The sequence below is a fragment of the Coregonus clupeaformis genome, chromosome 12, assembly GCF_020615455.1.
Source record: "Coregonus clupeaformis isolate EN_2021a chromosome 12, ASM2061545v1, whole genome shotgun sequence".
In the NCBI taxonomy this organism is placed as follows: Eukaryota; Metazoa; Chordata; class Actinopteri; order Salmoniformes; family Salmonidae; genus Coregonus; species Coregonus clupeaformis.
In genome coordinates this window covers 12,673,028-12,696,965 of record NC_059203.1, presented here as the reverse complement: position 1 = coordinate 12,696,965, position 23,938 = coordinate 12,673,028, and the positions used below count along the sequence as shown (strand labels likewise).

Here is a 23,938-nt window from a genome sequence, read left to right as displayed (position 1 = left end):
TTATATAATGCCAAAATAACATACAAAACAGGCAACAACAACAACAAAAAGCTAAACAGGTGGAACTCAAAACAGGTGGGTCTCTGCCACACCTGCCCTGAATGACGGGTCGCCACTGTAACAGGGATGTAAACAAATGTATGCACAAAATTTGAGCGAAATAAGCCTTTTGTGTGTATGGAAAATTTCTGGGATCTTTTATTTCAGCTCATGAAACATAGGACCAAGACTTTACATGTTGCGTTCATATTTCTGTTCAGTGTATAACAACATTGGAGGTAATTTTATGAGCGTATTCATTCGACACAGTCTGAAATAATAAGACCAGTAGTTTAGAATGTAGCCACAGCATGAAATCAAAATTGCATTTGTGTTTCATCATCACACAAAGAAAATAATACAAAGCACCAAGCAGGTTATGGATGAATAATCTTACTGAATCGACAATTATCAAATTGAATTGGTAACGTTACAGTGCGGCTGTTGGTAGTCGTAGTCGACAGCAGTATGTAGGTAGGCTAAACAGCAGATGTGAGAGCTTCAAATAAATATAATTTGACTGATTGTAAAAAGAGATTGCGAAATCACTGGTGGGCGCGGGAAACCTAGCTGTTCAGTTGATTGACATTGAGTATGGCCAATGAAAATCTTAGCCTGATTGTGTCTTCACGTAAATAGCCAATGAAAGCATCCCTTCAAATAAACAGGCTTGGGTCTGAAGCAGCGCGTGGTGGAGATGTCAAAGCGGTAAAGACAAGGTGCTGTTGTTTCAGAACCAGAGCAGAGGATTTTTGACTTGAAAAGAAACATAGGTAGGTGCAAGCTAGCTGCTGTATACGGTACCAAATCATGTTATCTCTGCATACGAATGGCGTGGCAATGTAGTCTGGTACTTCCAAGTTATTGTTCAGCCTCAAGTTATATCAAGCAAATGAGTGGGTTAGCTAGCCGGCCAGGTTAGCGTGCTTGCTTGCTGTTACACAAGTGCATGATGCTTAATAAACTAGCTACGCTAGCTAGTAGCCTACAATTATTAAGTAACGTTACCTAACAGATGTGTAAAGTAGCATTAATTGTTAATTACTTGTGATTTGACTGCGTGTGCATAGCTAGTACAATATGTGCCCGACCACGACAGTAAAATACCGGTGAAGGAGAGACAGACATACATCATCATTGACAAAAACGCTGTTCATCATCACTGCCTTTTGAAGTTTTGTGTGCATACGGTAATCATAGTAAACTCGTGATCGATTATTCAAAGCAAATGTAAACGTCTTGACAGCTCATGAACCAGAGACTTGCATGCCACTATTGGCTCTGTCTTGAGTCTGAACCCAAGTCTGCAGATTCACACATTCTGCAGATATTTTCGTGTGATGGGTGATTAAACTAGCACATTATAATTGTGCCCAGAGGATAAGGTCATTCAATAGGACTGCCACCAGAATAACTGTAGCCCAAGGCAAGGGTACCTTATGTTGGTTTAACCTAAATTGAGGTAATTTGTATGTTTAGCTATTAACACCCATCTTGGGGAAAGGGGTGTCCTAGCAGTAGGTACTAACATTATTTGTTGAAAACAACATTCCTTCAGTCAGAGAAGCCAATGCTCTCTGGATTCGATTTGCCATGCATATAAATGCAATTTGTTGTGTAGACCTGGTTGATCAGACACCTTGCCTTCATGGACTGCAGCTGTGCATCCTAACAAGTGGAATCTCAACTTCATTGTAGATACACAATGGCAACCGACTTTACCATTACGTTTTACCCAAGCCAGTTTGCTACCTTCACACATAATAGCTTATACATGTTTGTGTCATAACAGTGTAATGTCAGTTGTCATAAGGAGACAAAAACAGTAATAACCAACTGTCAATATCATGAAAGTGTTATGATGGAGGGTTGAAGTAAAATGTTTCTGGTTATCAGAAAGTTGGGATATCAAAGTTGTCATGTGAGACAGAGCATTACTGTACTGTACCTAGCTAATAGTAATAGGTGACCCTTTTGAACTACTGTAATCACACCACTGGCTTACTATTAAGTTGATGCTTAATACTTTTTCACTTCTACTTTTGTGATCTTTTAACACTCATAGGAGATGTGTGATGATTGCAAAACCACAATTTCTTCCTCAAGTTAACTTTGATACAGTATGCTGTATGATGTTTCTTCCTGTTTTGAGAGTTGAAAGGAAAACGGAAGACATGATTGAAAATAAGTGTTAATCGTTCTCAAACAGCAAATAGTTTTTAGCTGACTTGCATCTACACTCTTTTGTGGTAGCCTCTGCAACAGACTGATGCAATGGGAAACCACAAGGGGAGCTTAAGCGTTTTCCTCATACAGTACATAACATAGGCCTAGTGAAGGCAACCAAACAAAAATACCTCCAGGCTCTGAGAACACATCGGGGGATCTTCTGCTGCTGTTCAAGGCAGCAAGATCATGGTGTGACTACTGTGTGTACAATGTTTGTGTACATGATGTCCGCTATTGCATGAGTGTGTATGTCTATTAGATATTTATTTCGTAGTGGTTATGTAACACAATCTGTAAAGGACTTCAAAGATATTGTGTTATGCCTATACATAAATGTATATGATATGTTATTCAAGCTTATGCTAAAATTCAAAAGCAGTGAAACTCAAGCGTCATTAACATCTGAATTGATGACAGGGTAAGGCTTCAAACATCATCAGACTTTAATGCTGAGGGTACCCTATGGCACAGTCTTATTCATGTCACTATGTTGTCATCTTCCAGTTGGATAGCCTATTTATGACATGTTAAAATTTTTCCGCTGTTGCACATGCATGGTAGCATGTATTATTCTGCTTGAGCAGCTGTACAGTAGAGAGCTGGAGGCCTGTATGCCTTCCTATTTCGGGATGGGTGGTGCTGGGTGGGGGAGGGCCAGGGTGAAGTCACACTGTCTCATTGGTTAAATGATGCAATTATAGAAATCTGTGAAGCTCCTGATTTAGATCTCCCTATAGAGAAATGAAGAGGTTCTGCTGAGGCCTAGTGAACTCAATTGGCAAACCATTTGCATCAGAAATGCTACACAAGAGATGGTCACATGCAGAGGATCAACATCTCAATGCGACATGAAGCATTGAGATGTTGTTTACCCTCCATGTAGGCACTTCACATCAGTAAACAAACTGACACAGTTTTGACTGTGGTGCACATTAGAGTTCACTGCCTGGAATACCCCTGGAATGCCATTGAAAATTGGGTTATTCAAGGAAGCAGAGCACCGGTTGAGTTGACATAGGCCTACCACTTCACGGCTGCACAGTATGACACTCAGGCTTTGGTTTTGGTTGTGTACAATATTTGACACAAAGTTATCCCTGATAGGCTAATTAGCATAGACTTTGAAGCACTGGATTGGGAACATTGTTTGGCGGGATCTTTGAGTTGTGGCGCGCTCCACAGCAGGATGATGAAGTACTTATTTCTGGAGATGTTATGACAAGGTAATTGAAGCGATTCATTAGATTTCGATCTAGAACATTTCCAATTGCAGTGTTAATGAGAATGGCTGAACTCTATCAGTGGGTATGGCACTCATCACTGTATCAATTATTAGGCCGTCTTCTGTGCTCCTTTGATAATGTAATTAGGATTTCCATAAGCAAAATATACCAAGCCGGCCATTTGTAACTGGAATTCTATCATAATGAATTGGAAAATGGCTGTCATTTTTGCCTTTACAGCTAAAATACTCAAGGGCAGCCCACTGTAGCAGGCTAATATGTATGAGGCTATAAATGTGTTAGTGCTGAGCAATTAACCACACATTTTTTTGTGTGTGGGGGGGGGGGTTATTAAACAACTAATTGACTGACGTCGGTTCAATTACTTGAATTCCATTGAATTCCGTTTTTTTGTGTGCCCAAAGCGCCTTTTCTCTAGAGTGAAATAAAATCATTCACAAGAGAAATCAAAGAAATTAAGTCAAGAACTATGTGAGACTCTAGGCTGAAGGGAGTTGTAGTTTTCATTAAGAAAAAAAAATATATATATTTTTAGTCATTTAGCAGACGCTCTTATCCAGAGAGCATACGTATTTTTTTCTTCATACTGGCCCCCCGTGGGAATCGAATCCACAACCCTGGCGTTGCAAGCGCCATGCTCTACTAACTGAGCTACACGGGACTAGTTCAACCTAGTTCAGCGCAGAAACGTGGTAATTAACTACAGTGACCATAAGCCATTGCCCCATTTTTTTCAGTCTCAAGAGACTGATCAGAGAGGAAGAGGTGAAACGAGAGGTTTCACTCTTGCCAAAATCTGTCCAAAATAAGCACAATGCGTTTCAATAGGCTTATTTTGGACTTAAGCTTGTCGCTTGCCTTCCCGCCTACGGGACAACGACTCACATTATTAGGACATAGACATGAGCATCTCGTCATTATATACAGATCTCTGGATGGATACATTTTTAAGCCTGCTACGTTAGGTTAGATACACACAGACCGTATGAGAAAGGAATGTACACAACTGTCACGAGAATTTCTATCTCTAATTAATCAAACTTAATGCTTTGAATAATTCCCAGAGGGTGTAAGGCTCTGGTTTAATCATGAATTAAACGAAGGTCCGCAACCTGCCACGCAGCTAATAGTAATAGTAAACTGCCACGCAGCTCCCCGGGACTCGAGTGCAGAATAAATATCACACGGAGAGAAGCAGGAGATTGAACTTCAGTTTTCCCTGTTAGTTAACACTATCAAGTTTCCCTTTACTGTGGCAATTGTGATCGAATCAACACAATTTTAGCCACTTTCAATGCAACATACCAAAACAAAACGAACTATGCAAGACTTAGTGTGCAAAACTATGCAAGAGATTTTGTTGTAGGCAGAACGCATCGGAGTAGGATTATATTGCATTGACATGCAGGACTCTACACAGACACAGACTGGTGCGGCATAACCAATCAAAGTAGGCCAATATGCAAATAGACCATTGCCATGGATCTGTGCCGTTTACTTTGAACTGGACTGTTTACAGCATGATGGGTTGTGAGTAGATGTGCTTGTTTTGAGATCAAAGCAAGAGCTTTGTAGCCGTGTGTGCACATTTTGTTAATATCCTTTGCTAGTTTGTGAGTTATTAGTGCAGTTATATATAATTTGTAGTCAGCAATAGGGGAGTGATTGCTTCCTACAAGAGCACAAAACGTGCACATTTCTATACATCTTTGAAAAGTGAGTCAGGTAAAGCGCTTTTCTTTTCTTAAAGGGGCAGTGTTGTATTTTGAGACAGTCTTGAATAAACTAAGTAGCCAATAGGCAGAGGGTAGCATAATTTGTCTGATTCTCTGTAATAATGGTATGGAAATAATCATGTATTTTATTTTGTAAAGTGGTTTCTTGCATCAAACAACACAACAACATTTTCAGTCACCTCCTTGTCTGAAGGACAAGTAGATAAACGGGTTAATGTCAAACCCTGCATGTTTTTTTCAAGTCTTATGGAATGTAGGCAGGCATACATTGAACACCACACATTGGCTGCTACTGTAGGCTGAATGATAGAACAACTATTTCCATGTTAAAATGTTATGGGATGCATTTTCTCCATTGTTTTTAATGGTAGGACACTCTGGTAGGCCTACATCATTATGATCACATAGCCACAGTAACCTACTTGGCCACTGTTAAAACTGTAACTTAAAGCGGGTACAGCCTCAGTGGAAGTTGCACAGAATTTTCACAACGTTCAAGCTTGCGCTCAGCAGACCTGACATTTTCTCAGTGCTGAGAAAAATTAGAGGGAACATTGGTTATGGGTATGCTTGTTATTGGCAAGGACTATGGAGTTTTTTATGACAAAAATAAATGGAATAGAGGTAAGCACAGGCCAAATCCTAGAGGAAAAACCTGGTTCAGTCTGCTTTCCAACAGATACTAGGAGACAAATTCACCATTCAGCAGGACAATAACCTAAAACACAAGGCCAAATATACACTGGAGTTGCTTACCAAGATGATTTATTTTATTCAACTAGGCAAGTCAGTTAAGAACAAATTCTTATTAACAATGACGGCCTACAATGGCCAAACCCGGACGACGCTGGGCCAATTGTGCACCGCCCTATGGGACTCCCAATCACGGCCGGTTGTGATACAGCCTGGAATTGAACCAGGGGGTCTGTAATGACGCCTCAAGCACTGAGATGCAGTGCCTTAGACCTCTGCGCCACTCGGGAGCAATCTATGGCAAGACTTGAAAAAGGCTTTCTAGCAATGATCAACAACCAATTTGACAGAGCTTGTACAATCCAGGTGTGTAAAGCTCTTAGAGACTTAACCAGTAAGACTCAAAGCTGTAATCGCTGCCAAAGGTGACTCTAATGTGTATAGGGCTGTGAATACTTATGTAAATTACATTTCTATATTTCATTTTCAATAAATTAGCAAAAATGTCTAAACATGTTTTCACTTTGTCATGATGGGGTATTGTGTGTAGATGGGTGAGAAAATACATATATTTAATCCATTTTGAATTACAGCTGTAACGCAACAAAATGTGGTATATGTCAAGGGGTATCAATACTTTCTGAAGGCACTGTATATACCGTGGAAATAGCCACGGCATGGTTTTTCAATACCGATGAAACAATTTATTTGAATTTCTTAAAATAAATTGGAATATCTGTAGCTACTTTTTACGTAAATACCTGCAGTCAACATGTGCAATACGTTAGGATATAAAGAAGATTGCATTCTTCATTTCAGGTGTCACATAATTTTTCATTATGAAGCTTACCGGTAGTCCTGACTCGTTGATGACAGACCGAAGCCTTGTGAATCACTCACTTTTGTGCAGCACACACCAGGTAATATAGTTACAGTATGGAATTCACAACTAAATGTTTGCCAGCTAGATAACTTAATAGTTATAAGTTAACGGTCTAAAATTAGCTAAATCCTCTATAGTTGTGCATTTGGTTTGCTAATTTAGTAGCTAGATAGCTATAAGCTAAGTGGTTAGCTTCTTATTAAAAAATCTAGCTTCGCATGATAACAGCAGAGAATCCCCTCCTGATTAAGAGCCGTGCTGTCTATTATTTGTTTTGTGCGTGGAGCAAACTGTGAGTAGCATTTTGGAGTTACTTGTATAACTTTATGAGCTGGGATGTCTGTCCTGCAAATAGTTTAGGTCAGAGACTGGTAGAGCACGGTGCTTGTAACGCCAAGGTAGTGAGTTCGATCCCCGGGACCACCCATACACAAAATGTATGCACGCATGACTGTAAGTCGCTTTGGATAAAAGCGTCTGCTAAATGGCATATTATTATTATTATATTATAAATGTTCGCAGTGCGCTCATTAGCAGTTAGTTAGCATTCTCTATGGGATTTTACATGTACTTGTTAGCATTGCTAACCTTAGGATTACAGAGGCTCAGTGTGGTTTGAAAATATCGCCCCTTGTGTTCAGTGCTGGTATTACCGAATATCCCAGTTTGGCACAAGGTTGGGATGAAGGTATAACAATCTGGATACCTCCCAAGCCAACTCAGGAGCTATCCTCTCAGGACAACGGGGCTCACTCACTCGCCATGATGCGTCAGTCAGAGGCACTGATGAACAGCTCAACCTGTTTTCATTGATTTACGAAGATGCAATCAAAATTTCCTCATCTACTGTACATAGCTAGAGTTTGACCGTTCCTTTGTTTTTGGTTTCCTGTGGCATTACCATGTAATAATGTATATGTGAATCCAGAGGAACTAATATGAGAACGTTTTGGTCTGGTTCCAGGTAATAAATCCAAGTCTCAGTTATACGCCTTGCATTTCTGTGCTGGCACTTGGTAGTGAGTGAGGGGTTAATATAAATGGATGGGCTGTTCTGAAGTGCCCAGCTGGTAGTGAGGAGGCAAACACTTAAACACCTGGCAGGAACAGGAGCAGCGCCCAGCCCTCCCTCATGGTGCTGTCTGGCTCCGATTCAGAGGGCAGCATCCTAATTCACTTCAGACACTCACTCTGGTTACACAGCAGCATACAGCACACAATCACCTGGGAGCAATGGAGGTGGAAATGGTGGTTATGTAAGAGCAGCAGGAATGGAGGGTGCTGCAGTGGAGCAGCAGGAATAGAGGTCAGTTTAGACTATTACTGAATCAAGCTAGATCTATTACACATTTATCAATGTGTAATATGCAATTTGGAAGATACCATTTTCCCTTCATGGGTCAAGTTGAAGGAAAAGGGATTATAGAAGAAGCCCAAGTAGCGTTCTCCCTGATCTATCTAGGGTTCCTCAAACTACCCAATGAAAATGCATGGGGATCTGTTCTAATACAGCATGGCACTGTTACTCTGGATGCATAGCTGTCTGAGTGACACCCTTCACTGCTGGGACATGTGTCAAGGTGGAGCTGCTGGAACAGAAGCTGGCGATGTCGTGACCGGGTTTTAGCTCGGAGAGAGAGGCCAAGGACAGTAGTGCGCAACAGTGGAGCCACATTTGTCCCCCTGGGCTCTGGGCTACTCGCACACTGAGGCGTACACTAACACAATCAGGGAAACTGAGCTGAAAACCATAGCCCCACAAACATACACAGAGAAAATAAACAAAAAGAGGAAGAGCAATGAATTAGATATTTTGCCAAGTTCCAAATGGAGGCTTACTGCCCTGCTCTTATTCATTTTGAATGGCTTGTTTTTCTAGAATTGGAACTTGGACTGCTATTGAGCTTCATTGGCCAATGCTTTCCTATGGTCCAGATAACATTTGTAAACAACTAAACCACTCAAGCACACATAAGCTTGATCAGATTTGCCAGTCTTTGAACCTAATCCATGTTTTTCTTTGTGCTTCAGTGATTAGCTACACAGCCTTGCCCTTGTGTCTGAGAAAATGGTTCCCTGCCATCAGAAGGCTGAAAAGGCATCCCCTGCTATCGTCTCTATCCTCTCCAATCATCATTGAATTAATATTGGAGGAAGCTGTTTCCCGCTTCCCTCTCTTCTCCCCACCTTCTCTGTCTGTCTCTCACGCTCTCCCTCTGTTCCTCCGCATGCTTACTCTAGCGCTGACAGTGCAAAGGGAGGTGTGTGTGTGGGAGGGAGGGAGTGCCTTTATTGCATCTGTTCTCAGTGACTCTCACTGACTCTCTAGGTTCACTCATCACACACACATTCATTCTCTCTATCCCTCTCTCTCCTTGTCTCTGTCTTTCTATCTGTCTCATGCTCAGACACACAGCCACTGACACAGGAACACATACTAGAGGGGAGGCCATCCACCAGTCCTCTCATTCCTCCTCACTCTTCGCTCCTCTCGTCTCTCTGTGTTTTTCCTCTTGGAAGCTGGCTGTACCATTCCTGCTCTGCTCTACCTCCATCCCAGTCCTGCGTCAGGAGGCTCAGATCGCTGCGTCAGGAACCAGCAGCAGCCAGCGCACTGAGCAGAGGTGGGTGTTAGACTAGACTAGATCATCTTGGCTGGGGCTGAGGCTCCACTCTCCAGCATCGCTCCCTCTATCTCTCTTCTTCTTCTCCCCCTCCTCTCCTCTGAACGACTGTGTAGATGTGTGTGCTTGTAGCACAGAGCAGATAGCATACAATGCTGCAGTATTTAGCATTGTATGGATTCAGTCTTTGTTTATACCTCTCTCCCGGTCTCTGTGCCTCCTCCTATATCTGTCAATCCGCTGGTTTGTTGCTCTTGCTGCACTGAGAGGCGTCTGTGCATACCATATTACACTGGGTGTATTTCTGCTCTGTCTCCCCACTCTCTCTCTCCCCCTCTCTCTCTGTCTGCGTCTGTCATGTTTTATGCATGTCCTGTCCTCTTAAATTAATCCTGGGGATTGGCCATGGTGTTGGATTGTTTAGAGAACCTCCTTAAAATAGCTTTGCGGTGAGGGTACACACACACACACACACACAGTCTGTGGTGAGTTTTGAGCCGGTACCCTTACCTGCTCCTGTCAATGCTGCAGTGCCCATCTGTTGCAGGCAATGTCGTCTTTATGCAACACACTCCAGCTAATGTTAATGTTGTAATGTTTGTAGCCCAAAGGTTGTGACAGTTGGCTGTGGCAGGTTGGCTGTGTGTTATTCTATCAAAGTGTGTGTGTGTGTGTGTGTGTGTGTGTGTGTGTGTGTGTGTGTGTGTGTGTGTGTGTGTGTGTGTGTGTGTGTGTGTGTGTGTGTGTGTGTGTGTGTGTGTGTGTGTGTGTGTGTGTAGGTACTCATGCTGGGGCTGTAGCAGCGGACAATGATGCTGAGGCTGCCTTTGAGCACTGGGCTCTGGTCCAAGGCTGGGGCGAGCAGCACTGGGGGGAGGAGCGGAGAGGCTGGCTGCAGGGGTTTGGTGCAGTAAGTTGTTGGATGTAGCTAGCAGAGAAAGGAGAACAAGGCAGATCTCTGTGTTGATACTGAATATCCTTAGGTGAGTTTTACACCAGCCTTGCAGAAAGTGTTTGTCATTAGCCGAGACCTATATGACAAGATGTCAAAACAGTTATACTGTTAGTCTAGTCACTCTGGATAAGAGGGTCTGCTAAATGACCCAAAAAAAATGTTATGACAAAGTTGTGAATGCTTTGTTTTCTGTTATCATATGAACCTATTGAGATGACAGATAGACTATGCGAAGCATTTATCCTACATTAACACAACTGTAAAGATGTTTTTGTGCCCAATGTCCATCATAAACGTGATGTTCTGTCCACCTTGAAAAGGCCTATAGGGCTTTGGGGAGGAATTAGAAGTAAATGTGTAAGGCCTAATGTCTGATCTCTAGTCACAAGCCCACAGTTTCAGAGACTGATGTAACTGTACTGCAGCAGCAGACGACAGGGGGATGACCAGACTGATACACAGTACAGCAGTCATACAGAGGAGAGCTTCCTGGATTCTCCTGAGGGAGTCTTCCCTAAACAGACCTCTGTAATCATCCTCAAGTCAAGATGTAGTGGCTGGTCTAGCTTCATAAGAGACACACACGCAGACACACACACAGTGGTGGAAAAAGTACCCAATTGTCATACTACTTCTACATAGTAAAAGTATAGATACCCTAATAGAAAGTTACTCAGGTGGAAGTCACCCAGTAAAATACTACTTGAGTAAAAGTCTAAAAGTATTTGGTTCTAAATATACTTAAGTATCAAAAGTAAAAGTATAAATAATTTCACATTTCTTATATTAAGCAAAGCAGACGGCACGACTTTCTTGTTTTTTAAATGTATGGATAGCCAGGGGCACACTCCAACACTTGTGTTTAGTGAGTCCACCAGATCAGAGGCAGTAGGGATGACCACGTGTTCTCTTGATAAGTCTGTGAATTGGACCATTTTCCTGTCCTGCTAAGCATTCAAAATGTAACAAGTACTTTTGGGTGTCAGGGAAAATGTAAGGAGTAAAAAGTACATTATTTTCTTTAGGAATGTAGTGAATTAAAAGGGACCAACAATTGATACCGATTTACCCTAACCCCTAAGCCTAAAATAGCCTTTTTACAAGTGAGGACAGGCAAAATGTCTTCACTTCTCTAAATGTTTTGTTGATTTACTATTCTTGTGAGGACTTCTGGTACTCACAAGTATAGTAAAATGTGCATATACACGCACCCACACACACACACACACACAGTGTGAGAACCAGTGGAATTATCACACGTCTCTTCCTCAGCCCTCTGTGGCTTTGTGAACTGATGCACAGTTCCTCTTAGTGTAACATGCACTCTAAAGTGAGTCACAGTATTCAGCAGAGCTGTAAACCTTGTTACAGTTAAACAGCAAACTCAATGCAACTCAATGACCCTCTTGCTCTGTCAGTGCTTGCTGCCTACGGTACATCATAACCAGTTCTTCTTAACAAGACAGCTCTGCCTTACCTCATATTGGTCACCCAAATTATAGGTGTTTTGGCAAGTTGTCTTTTTCTCACCATAACCTGCACTTGACCTTTCTCTGTCCTCACTGAGGAATCCCCTAGCTAGCCTCAGATGGCCCCAGCTTGGATCCAGCTCTGTTGGATCAGCATGATTTGATCACAGTGTTCTTCCAGATGGTGACACACTGGTTTGTCTCAGTCTGTGATGATGATGATACTGTTTTTGTGTCCCAGGCTGCTATGAATTTTACTGACTGAAAAGTGCCATGATACTAGGCCTATTGATTCCGTTGCCTCATCCAGTTTCTCCAGAATGTTCCTTCTAGTCGTGCTGGATTCACTGTAGGGTTTGGTCCCTGTCAGCAGCCTAGAGTGCCCTTACTGCAGTTTGTCATCATAATGCTGTGCCAGTGTCTCACTCTTCTGTGTGGCAGGACTCTAACATTTGGCCATACAGTGGCGGTGGATGCAGGAGGATGTGGTGGCTAATAAAAAAACGTAATTGATTTTCTGTGATAAAGTGCTTAGTGTAGACATAGCCGCTGGATGGGCTCAGCTACTCTCAACGTTTTTGGCACCTTGTACTGACTGGACTGGGTCCTGACTGAAACAAGTAATGCACAGTAAGGCCAAATTAACCTTGAGCAATGTCAAATATTTCCCCCTCCCAGTTCAGATGTATTACTAAAGGAGAAAACAAACTGACCAGGATGTTAGTCTTTGTAAGTGGCTGTGGTGTTCCATCCCCTATCACTCAGAAACAGACAGAGCTCACCAGAAACAGAAGTGTTCACACCTCACAGGGGTCTAGCAGTATCGCACTGCAGCATAACAGGCCCTGCACACAGCAGTTATCATCTCTTTGCTTCCACAATGTCATTCTCAGAATTTCTCACCCAGCTTCTACACATATGACGAATGACGATGACTAACTTGTCTGTTCCAATGCAGAAAGTGATGGAATAGGATAGGGCTAATATTTGAAAACATTTACACAAGGTGATTTGTGAATTAGACTGTTGATGTATCAAAGCCATGTGAATTCTGATTGTACATCGTGGTACTACTTCTGTACAGCGTGTTCTGGTCTTGCCTAGTGAATTACAATCCTAGGCAATATTTTATGTGTGACACTGAATGATGATCTAGCACTGTGAGATGTGACCTATGTGACACAGTGCCATTTGAGATGGGTGAGTTATGAGGGTCATTTCTGCTCCTGACGCGGTGGCTTTAGATTGAGTAGAACAGCTCAGTGTGGGGCTGTGTGTGTGCTCTATGGGTCTGTTCTAGGATCAGGTCCCCCCTGTCCATGTAATCATTGTGATCTAAATTACAAAACTGTTCCTAAATCAGCCCTCCTACTCTGAGACGCTTGAAACATATGGCCCCTGCTCTTGCTGTGTCAGTGTGGTCTATGCGGGCCCTGGGTAGTGTAGTGCTCCGGATGTATGGGGGTTGAGGTTCACTCTACTACTCCTGAGAGATAAAGGCCATGGTCTGATATGTACAGAGCAGATGCCTGGTTTGTTCCTGCTGTGTTGTTTTCTTTGTCTATCCATTGTCTGGTGCTCAAACCAAGAGTCTGGAAAACCTCTCACTCTCCCTTTCTCTCTCTCTGCCTCTCTCACTCTCCAGTTAATGTAACCTCTCCCAGCTCTTACTGACACCTACCCATGAGCATCCTCACCCACTGAGCACCAACCAACACTGGAGGTCCATGGATGTTGAAAAGTAGTTGAAATTTGGTCAGTCCACCCTGGCCTTGATGTTACTGTCCACAGACGGACCAGAATGGGTGAAATCGGAACCTATCATAGACATATTTCACAAGTTTGGATAGCACAGTACAGTACAGTAACCTACTGCACTGTACTGAACTGTACTCTAATCTACCCTGCTGTGCTATATTCAGGGTTGGAAATTAACACCCGCCACCTGCCAAATGTGGGTAGATTTTGTCATTGGGGGATAAGAATGTATATTTCACCAGCCACGTTGGTCACACAGAGCATTTTGGAACAATAAAAAAAAAATCCAAGGCCCACATGTGGAAGTTGGTCAAATTGACAAGAATGGTTACTAAAGTGTGAATTTGTCCTTGTGTTTCTTGGCCAGTTACATCGTTTTGTTCACATGCTAGGTTGCTTTTCAATGTTCATTTGAGTTTGCTGCAACTGTCTGCTGCTAGGAAGACATCGCAGTCTGAGATTTTTTAGGAAGACATCGCAGTCTGAGATTTTTTTCATCACAGACAAGCGATTGCCCAAGTTACCACGGTAATGGCCCGTCCCTTAAAGAGCCAACTGAAAATGTGTCTGACCTAATGATTGTGCTTGATTGAGCATGGTTCACTCCGAAAAACTGATATTCATGAACTTTTAGTCAATGTTCTCCTAGATTTATTTGTGTGCTTCTACGTTTCTACTTAGGAGCACATCATGTACTCCTTGTAAAAAGGAGTCAGCATAGAGCCCTGAACTATAATAGTAAATAAGCCGTATCACTCAGCATTTAGTGTTAGGGCAGGCACTTTGTTGATTCTTGATGTTCAGTTGTACAATTGTTTATTTGTTTTTATTATTGGATTTAAATGCTTTATTTGAACATACATTGGTTAAAAGATGCAGGTCACAAAATGAAATGAAATGAAGCAATATAAGCAATATACTGCATCGCATTACTTCTTACTAGGAACACATTTATTGTTTTTTAAACATTAGAAAGCATGCTCATCCGTTTTTGTGTTGTGATTTTTGTTGTAATTATGTAGCAAAATATATTTTGGCTGGTAAAAAATCTGAGTGGCTGGTAGATTTTTAAAATCTACCTGCCACAGTGGCTGATGGACCAAAACGTTTCCCACCCTGGCTGTACTGTACTGCACTGTAATGTCCAAACGTATGAAACATGAGGAGAATGACATTCATATCCATAATTAGGCCTATGCATTTCTGTACTGGACAATGACATTCATATCCATAATTAGGCCTATGCATTTATGTACTGGAAAATGACATTCATATCCATAATTAGGCCTATGCATTTCTGTGTAGTACAGATTAGAGACTAGGGCTGTCCCCGACCAAAAAAAATCTTGGTCGACTGAAAGTCGTCTGTTCTTTCGACCAATCAATTGGTATACATTTTAAAACGTGTATTTTCCCATTATAAACACAACCTACAGTGGGGAAAAAAAGTATTTAGTCAGCCACCAATTGTGCATGTTCTCCCACTTAAAAATATGAGAGAGGCCTGTAATTTTCATCATAGGTACACGTCAACTATGACAGACAAAATGAGAAAAAAAAATCCAGAAAATCACATTGTAGGATTTTTAATGAATTTATTTGCAAATTATGGTGGAGAATAAGTATTTGGTCAATAACAAAAGTTTCTCAATACTTTGTTATATACCCTTTGTTGGCAATGACACAGGTCAAACGTTTTCTGTAAGTCTTCACAAGGTTTTCACACACTGTTGCTGGTATTTTGGCCCATTCCTCCATGCAGATCTCCTCTAGAGCAGTGATGTTTTGGGGCTGTCGCTGGGCAACATGGACTTTCAACTCCCTCCAAAGATTTTCTATGGGGTTGAGATCTGGAGACTGGCTAGGCCACTCCAGGACCTTGAAATGCTTCTTACGAAGCCACTCCTTCAATGCCCGGGCGGTGTGTTTGGGATCATTGTCATGCTGAAAGACCCAGCCACGTTTAATCTTCAATGCCCTTGCTGATGGAAGGAGGTTTTCACTCAAAATCTCACGATACATGTTCCCATTCATTCTTTCCTTTACACGGATCAGTCGTCCTGGTCCCTTTGCAGAAAAACAGCCCCAAAGCATGATGTTTCCACCCCCATGCTTCACAGTAGGTATGGTGTTCTTTGGATGCAACTAAGCATTCTTTGTCCTCCAAACACGACGAGTTGAGTTTTTACCAAAAGGTTCTATTTTGGTTTCATCTGACCATATGACATTCTCCCAATCCTCTTCTGGATCATCCAAATGTACTCTAGCAAACTTCAGACGGGCCTGGACATGTACTGGCTTAAACAGGGGGACACGTCTTGCACTGCAGGATTTGAGTCCCTGGCGGCGTAGTGTGTTACTGATGGTAGGCTTTGTTACTTTGGTCCCAGCTCTCTGCAGGTCATTCACTAGGTCCCCCCGTGTGGTTCTGGGATTTTTGCTCACCGTTCTTGTGATCATTTTGACCCCACGGGGTGAGATCTTGCGTGGAGCCCCAGATTGAGGGAGATTATCAGTGGTCTTGTATGTCTTCCATTTCCTAATAATTGCTCCCACAGTTGATTTCTTCAAACCAAGCTTCTTACCTATTGCAGATTCAGTCTTCCCAGCCTGGTGCAGGTCTACAATGTTGTTTCTGGTGTCCTTTGACAGCTCTTTGGTCTTGGCCATAGTGGAGTTTGGAGTGTGACTGTTTGAGGTTGTGGACAGGTGTCTTTTATACTGATAACAAGTTCAAACAGGTGCCATTAATATAGGTAACGAGTGGAGGACAGAGGAGCCTCTTAAAGAAGAAGTTACAGGTCTGTGAGAGCCAGAAATCTTGCTTGTTTGTAGGTGACCAAATACTTATTTTCCACCATAATTTGCAAATAAATTCATTAAAAATCCTACAATGTGACTTTCTGGATTTCTTTTTCTCAATTTGTCTGTCATAGTTGACGTGTACCTATGATGAAAATTACAGGCCTCTCTCATCTTTTTAAGTGGGAGAACTTGCACAATTGGTGGCTGACTAAATACTTTTTTCCCCCACTGTATGTGTTTTATTAAAATCAACTATATATGCATTGAGCTTGTCTGATGCTTTAATAAGCGCACTGTTTGACGAAATAAGACACAAATGACTCAAGAGGGAGCCATAGATCAAGATAACCAGAAGAAAAAACCTTAACCTGTCCCGACCATCCTCCTCCTGCTCCTACGTGCTTTCGCAGATTCTGCCTGCCGTTATTCTCCTGAAGTTGCCGGTAATAGGCTACACGAGGAGTCGGCAAACTTTCTCATGTGGAATGCCAATTTATCTTACAATTCTACCGATATAAAAACAGACTTTGTTTGCTTGCTGTTTGAGGTGAAGAAAACATTACTTTGTGAAGCTCCACAGCTCATTAGTGGTGGTTCATTAAGCCAATCAGAAATACTATCAAATCCCCAAATGGGCACATTTACAGTGGGGAAAAAAAGTATTTAGTCAGCCCCAAAACATCACTGCTCTAGAGGAGATCTGCATGGAGGAATGGGCCAAAATACCAGCAACAGTGTGTGAAAACCTTGTGAAGACTTACAGAAAACGTTTGACCTGTGTCATTGCCAACAAAGTGTATATAACAAAGTATTGAAAAACTTTTGTTATTGACCAAATACTTATTTTCCACCATAATTTGCAAATAAATTCATTAAAAATCCTACAATGTGATTTTCTGGTTTTTCTTTTCTCATTTTGTCTGTCATAGTTGACGTGTACCTATGATGAAAATTACAGGCCTCTCTCATCTTTTTAAGTGGGAGAACTTGCACAATTGGTGGCTGACTAAATACTTTTCCCCCACTGTATATATATGTGTTATTTCATAGTTTTGATGTCTTCACTATTATTCTACAATGTAGAAAAGAAAAAATCCTGGAATGAGTAGGTTTGTCCAAATTTTTGACTGGTACTGTATATATATATATATATATATATATATATATGTGTATATATATATATATATATATATATATATATATATATATTGTGTATATATATATATATATATATATGTATATATATATATATATATATATATATATATATGTATATATATATATATATATATATTGTATGTATGTATGTGTGTGTATATGCTACTGCTCTACAAAAAACAATCTGGGTCGACCAACAGCCGTTGCCGTAATTCCATTACCGGGTGTAAATCCACTTCACTTACTGTAGTTCGATAAGCAAAATAAAAAAATTCAAACTCAGTGTGCAATGTCATAGCTGACACCCCATTCTTTCTGCAGACATCTTTGAATCTTAATTCGGAGCAGATATTTAAGAGTTTTTGGAAAACGTGGTCGCATAAAAACCTTGGAGATTTTACCGTAATTACCAAAGTTTGCATATGCACAGTTCTTCCACTAAATTAGTTTTTGAAACATTTTCAGTGGAAATTGTTCGAAGTAGTCCTTGTGCATAGAGTTGTATGGTTTGTTAAACTTTGAAATAAATGGTTTTTGTTTGGCATACATTTTAAAGTGAAAAAACTGAGCTTAATTCTGTTACCGTGGAATTGCCCTTAGCTACAGCATGTCACTCCCTGTGGTAATCTGAGATCCATACAGTAACCTCTAAATAGACACTGGCCCGGGATTCAGTAAAGGCTGAAACAGTTGTTTTATGTTGACGTTGACAGACCAAAGTGGGAAGGAACATTCCATGATGGAGGTCTCACATATCTACTGTGTGATGTTTGTTAATACTCTGCTACAGTGTGAGCTTACAGAGAAAACACTTAACTATGGAGTGGGGAGAGGGGAACACAGTGATAGAGGGCTAGCAAGCGTATGAGAGAGAAAGGGAGAGAGGTAAAGAAAGGGAGGCTGGTGGAGGAGTAGGAAGAAGGGGGCAACGTGACTTCCTTGCTGAGTAAAGCTGTAGCTAACTGCTCTGCAGCTGGTCTCTGACCAATCATGGCAGAGCTGCATGACTGAACTCACCAATTGGCTGGGCCTGCTGCCTGTGTGTTCTGTTGCATTGTGTGGAGGACGGTGTGTGTGTGTGATTTGTGACCCACCCCACCTCGGCTCTGTGCTGTCTCATGGTGTTGGGGAATGCCAGCCAGGTCCAGCGAGGAGAGGGAGTGCCTGGGAGAGGGATAGAGGATACATTGAAAGTGCAGCCCTGTAGCGAGTGGTGCAGCGGTCTAAGGCACTGTATCTCAGTGCTAGAGGCGTCACTACAGACCCTGGTTCGATTCCAGGCTGTATCACAATCCGGTCGTGATTGGGAGTCCCATAGGGCGGCGCACAATTGGTCCAGCGTCGTCCGGGTTTGGCCGGGGTAGGCCGTCATTGTAAATAAGAATTGTTCTTAACTGACTTGCCTAGTTAAATGAAGGTTAAATTAAAAATTAAAAGCACTGGCTGGTAGACTCAGGCTGCTGACTGAGACATGTAGAATGCAGCCTGACAGCACAGTGGATGGCTAACTGATGTTCACACAGTGATAGTCATACACTCTGATGGATACACATACTGTCTGTATACAGTACAGCTGCACAGTGGCTTACTTTTTGCACAGATACAATTCACTTTCACGCAATAGCCTACTTTATTGTGTGCTCTGAAACTGACACTCACAAATTAACTTTGACTTACTAGCCTTTCACATAGAAAATATCCAAGAACACTGAACAGTACTGCAAAAGAAGGATTCACCTTGTGTCAGACAGATGTTACATTGACACTGATGCACCTCCACTCTCTTTGTCCAGCGTTGGGGAAAATTGTGACATAGTACATTTAAATAAAGTGACAGTTTCTACTGTAAGTGTGTGAGGTCTGGTCATATTACACTACTGTCACACTATCCTACACTGTTTCATTATAGACTTAGGAACACACTGACACAGAACAGTGGTACATACTCTAACTCAGTAGTCATGCTGTAATGTTAGGCCCCAGAAATAGACTGGTAAACAAGCACTTGCCTGGTCTCACACACATTGATTGTCTGTGACACAGGTTACAGGCAGGCCTCAGGCACGTGGCCACAAATATACACAATGATGATGACGTTAACCCGTAAGGAAGCCTTCCGTTTCTTCTACACTCATCATGGACCATGGCATACACACAAAGACTGTGCTACTGGGGGTACCAGCTTGGTTTTCAGTTGGCAGCATTGACTTTTGTGTGTGTGCATCAATGTGCCTTTCCTTTGACAGTATAGCCCAGTAGTGCATGCTCTTTTCATACATCATGTTTAAGCAGGCTCAAAGATGAACCCATTCACTTGCTGCGTGATTCCAGCGTTATGGATGTTATATTTGCATGCAAAATCACAACTTTAATGTCTCAGAGAATGGACAAACAAAATATAAATGAAACTTTTGATGTTTGCGTCTATAGTACCCCTTGGGGAGTGTATACCCAAGAAAGAGGACTTCTAAACATTGGCATGTTGGAGAAATAAAGAAAATAAGAAATGTTATGGATGTTTTATTACATTAGAGTGGAAAAACAACCGTTATGGATGTTAGTCTGAAATAGACATTCAAATCTTAGAGATTTCATGATCAAAATCTATCATAACACATTTGTTGTCATTTGGAATGTTTTTTAAAGATCAGCAGAAGGCATAGTACTTAAGGATTGCATAATTACAGGTAGTCTGAATAGCATACAAGCAGTGGTGGAAAAGTACCCAATTGTCATACTTGAGTCAAGGTAAAGATACCTTAAAAGAAAATGACTCAAGTAAACGAGTAACGAGTACTTTTGGGTGTCAGGGAAAATGTAAGGAGTACATATTTTCTTTAGGAATATAGTGGAGTAAAAGTAAAAGTTGTCAAAAATATAAATAGTAAATTACAGATACCCCCAAAAACTACTTAAGTAGTACTTTAAAGTATTTTTACTGAAGTACTTTACACCACTGCATACAAGGCCAGTCACCACATCCTTGAACAGTCAATTTACCAGTTGACTGTAAACACAAATATAAGATGTGTTTGTATTACAACTTTTCTGAAATATTGTAACTAAATATGCAAATGAGACAAAATACATGTGCCTATACTCTGGATGAAGTCAGTATATTTTGGGAGGCTTTCATTTGAAAAATACACTCCAGGACTATTCACAGATTGTTTATAAACACTCTTCTCATCTTTCAATCTAAAAACACTACTGCCATGTATGAGAAATGCATTTCAGCAAATATTTTCCAAGATAATCTAGCTATACACATCATTTTTAAGATATCAACAATTGCTTCTGTAAAGATCTGAAGAATACATCCCAGAACAAGCACACACAATGTGATTAATTCACAAGCTTCTGAAACTAAGATATGATGCATCAATATCCATCACATTCACAACCATTATGAGTGTTACGGATATCAGAATGCTGAAAAAGGATACTGACAATGAAAAGAGAAAAAACTATTATAAACAATACAACTTTGATGAAAGTTAGATCTACAGAGAAAGTTTTAAGATGATCTGATGTAAATTGGATGTTTTACAAAAACATTCAATTTGGTCTGTATTGCTTCATTAACATCTCATCTTCATAACTAGCACTGGGGGAAACAAGCTCTGTTGGCACTTTCAAAAAGCCATGAAATATGAGATTGACTGTAAAGCCTTTTGAATCTCTGAAATGGCCAAAATTCATGCAATTTTCTACTTTTCTAATAAAGCCGGAACTCCAACATTGACCTTAAGGATAATTATGAATGTGGTTTCATTTGGAAAGGACTAACTTTATTTGGGCATGCTCAGGTTGACTTTCCCATGATATCGCCCTGCTACAATAAATGTATTGTGTTGAACTTGGAGTCAGTCAGAGTGGTGTCTTTATAAAAAGAGCAGTGGAGCCAAGCGTGTCCTGTGGTGGTGGTGGTGTGTACGTGGAAAGTGACCCTGCGATGGCATCTGTTAGTGTGTGAGTCAGATATGTGGACATGTATTTAATCAGACAGATGGAACCCAACACAGTGTATTTTATTATGCATGCACTTGAGGATTTAATTAATAGTGGCCGTTGTGTGTGTGTTTTTCGCGTGGCTGCCTGTGCTGTACTGTCTCACAGCTGATCCAGGAACAACCTTCACCTCCCTGAGCTGCGTGCCTGCCATGTAGAGACCATGTGAATCAGATGGGCTGTGTTACAGGGGCAGATTGTCAGTGCAGTCAGGAAGAGCCCATGTACATACTACATTTTAGATGTGCATTGGTATGTTTAATATGTTGTGTATGTCAGTCCACTTGGAGCTGTGGATCTCTGGCCACCGGGAGAGTGAGTGAGTGAGTGGGCCTGTGGTGACGCATGGAGCCCAGAGGGAGTAGAGAGAGGGGAGTACGGTTTGGGCGGTATCCAGATTTTCATACTGTCATACCGTTTCTGTACCATACCGGGGTATACAGCATTGCACACAAGGGGCACCATTTTTTTGGGGGGATGCACAAAACAATTTAGGCAACAGGGATCTTGATCCAGGAGGGGATTGAATATCTCTGCTTTAACCAAGAAGCTTGATCTTGACATCTAGCCACTTAGCTCTAGCAAGTTAGCAAACCAAATATATAGCTGGAGTCCTGAGCTGGATATAATTTATTTGACACAGTGGTTATAAAAAAACGGTATTGAAAATCATACTGTCGGTATTCCGAAATACCCCGGTATGCGGTATAAAAGGTATATCGCCCAAGCCTAGAGATGAGTAATGAGGCCTGCCCAGGAGACACCCAGGAGAGAGTGATGCATGGTACTAGCCTGCCTGTGTGTGTTTGTAAAGCCAAGCTGCAGCAGCACAGAGCCTCCCTCCAGACCAGACTGCTCTCAGTACCACTCAGAACAGCCTCTGCCTTCCCAGTCAGCTCTTTCCCATAATCTCCCCTCAACTGCAGTTTTTTCTCTTTTTTTCCTCTCTCCCATTCGTTAGTCTCTCTTTCTCCTCTCCTGTTTTTTCCCCTGGACTGTTCCCCTCACTAGGTGTGTGTTGGCCAGTCGCCGCAGGCTGCTTCTCCTGGGGGAGAGCAGTTCAGAGTCGGTCTGCTCAGAGAGCTGCCTGGGAGCTGGCAGCTTGCTTCATTGGCTGCAGATTTCATTAGGAATTCTGGACCATTCTCTGTTTTTTCCCCCTCAGTTAGCAACGACATCCGTCAGAGTGGTGGTGTTGCACTGTAGTGTAGTAGAAACCCTCCCTTATCGCGCTGGCAGCTACTGTGGCTTATGCAGAATAAAGGACAACAACAGCACAAGGAATAGAGAGCTGCTGCTGTGTGAATAATTTAGGAGCATAGGGCTGTGTTTTAAGAGACGGCGGTGTAATTGTATAAATAGAAGAGCAGCAGAACAGAAGGGATGTTGTATCGACCGTCTCTCTCTATCTGCCGCAGAGGCTCTCTCTGCTCTCACAGGGATCCTTCGCTGACTTCACAAAAGCTAAAAACAACCAGCAGATGTTAAACAATAATGCTGGCTATTATGTCAGAACCACCCTCCTCTCCCTTCCATGGTTATTGTTGCATTAGCACAGAGCAGGGATATTCAACCTGGGGTCCGCAAAAATATATATTTTAAAAAAGCGGCACTTACCAGTCGAGTACCAGTCGCGGCAAGTGCCGCTGGCTGCTAGTAAGCTTTCTTGACTTGGACATTTTAAAAAATATATAAAAATAAATATTGGCCCCATATAGGCTGCCCACATTGGGCTGATGCGCCTTTGCATCGACCGTAATCACCCCCAGACACACCTGGCTAACTTGATTGGTCATATATTCATCTGGCGAAGTGGAGTCTTTTGTTTAGACATGTAGCTAGCTAGCATAATCCCAACTCATACTACTACCAATACAAACTGATTGTCATAGCTGTAATATGAATCTGCAGGTAGCTTAAGCTAACTAGCTAACATTAGGCTATAACTAGCAAAGCAAATGGATGTCTGATTTGAATAATATTACTACACAGATCATACACGTTAACATTAGCTAGCTAACAGTACCCTTTAACTTGCAATGAAAATGGCTTTCTGACAAAATTAGAAACTTATAATATCTGAAAATGTAGCTAGACTCTTAACCGTATACATGGATGAATGATTCACGGCAGACTGAAACCATTTAACTCAGTTTTGTTTCTACGTCTTGTTTGGCCACCATTGTCAAGTCACTCCGGTTCACATTGACCGTGGCGTGAGCGGAAGTAGCCCATCACAACTTTTTCCAACTCGATAATGCCTGCTAAATTCAGGGCATCAATGTTGTTGAGAAAAGTAGCAAAACTTTTGTAGTTCTCGATGGCTAACTTTAT

General features: G+C 41.6%; 1 protein-coding gene across 4 annotated transcripts in view; it reads left to right on the top strand.

Moving 5' to 3' along the window:
- The first annotated feature begins 724 nt into the window (after positions 1-724).
- LOC121577704 (voltage-gated potassium channel subunit beta-2) overlaps positions 725-23,938 on the top strand; it is a 125,596-nt gene continuing 102,382 nt past the window's right edge. Inside the window, exons 1-2 of one of the 4 annotated variants that reach the window (XM_041891518.1) lie at positions 725-812; positions 9,345-9,448. The gene's annotated coding sequence lies outside the window, so the exon portion shown is untranslated. Of the gene's footprint in view, positions 813-9,107; positions 9,449-10,252; positions 10,432-23,938 lie in introns of those variants that run through there. The other 3 variants (XM_041891517.1, XM_041891520.1, XM_041891519.2) reach the window with 3 other exon arrangements.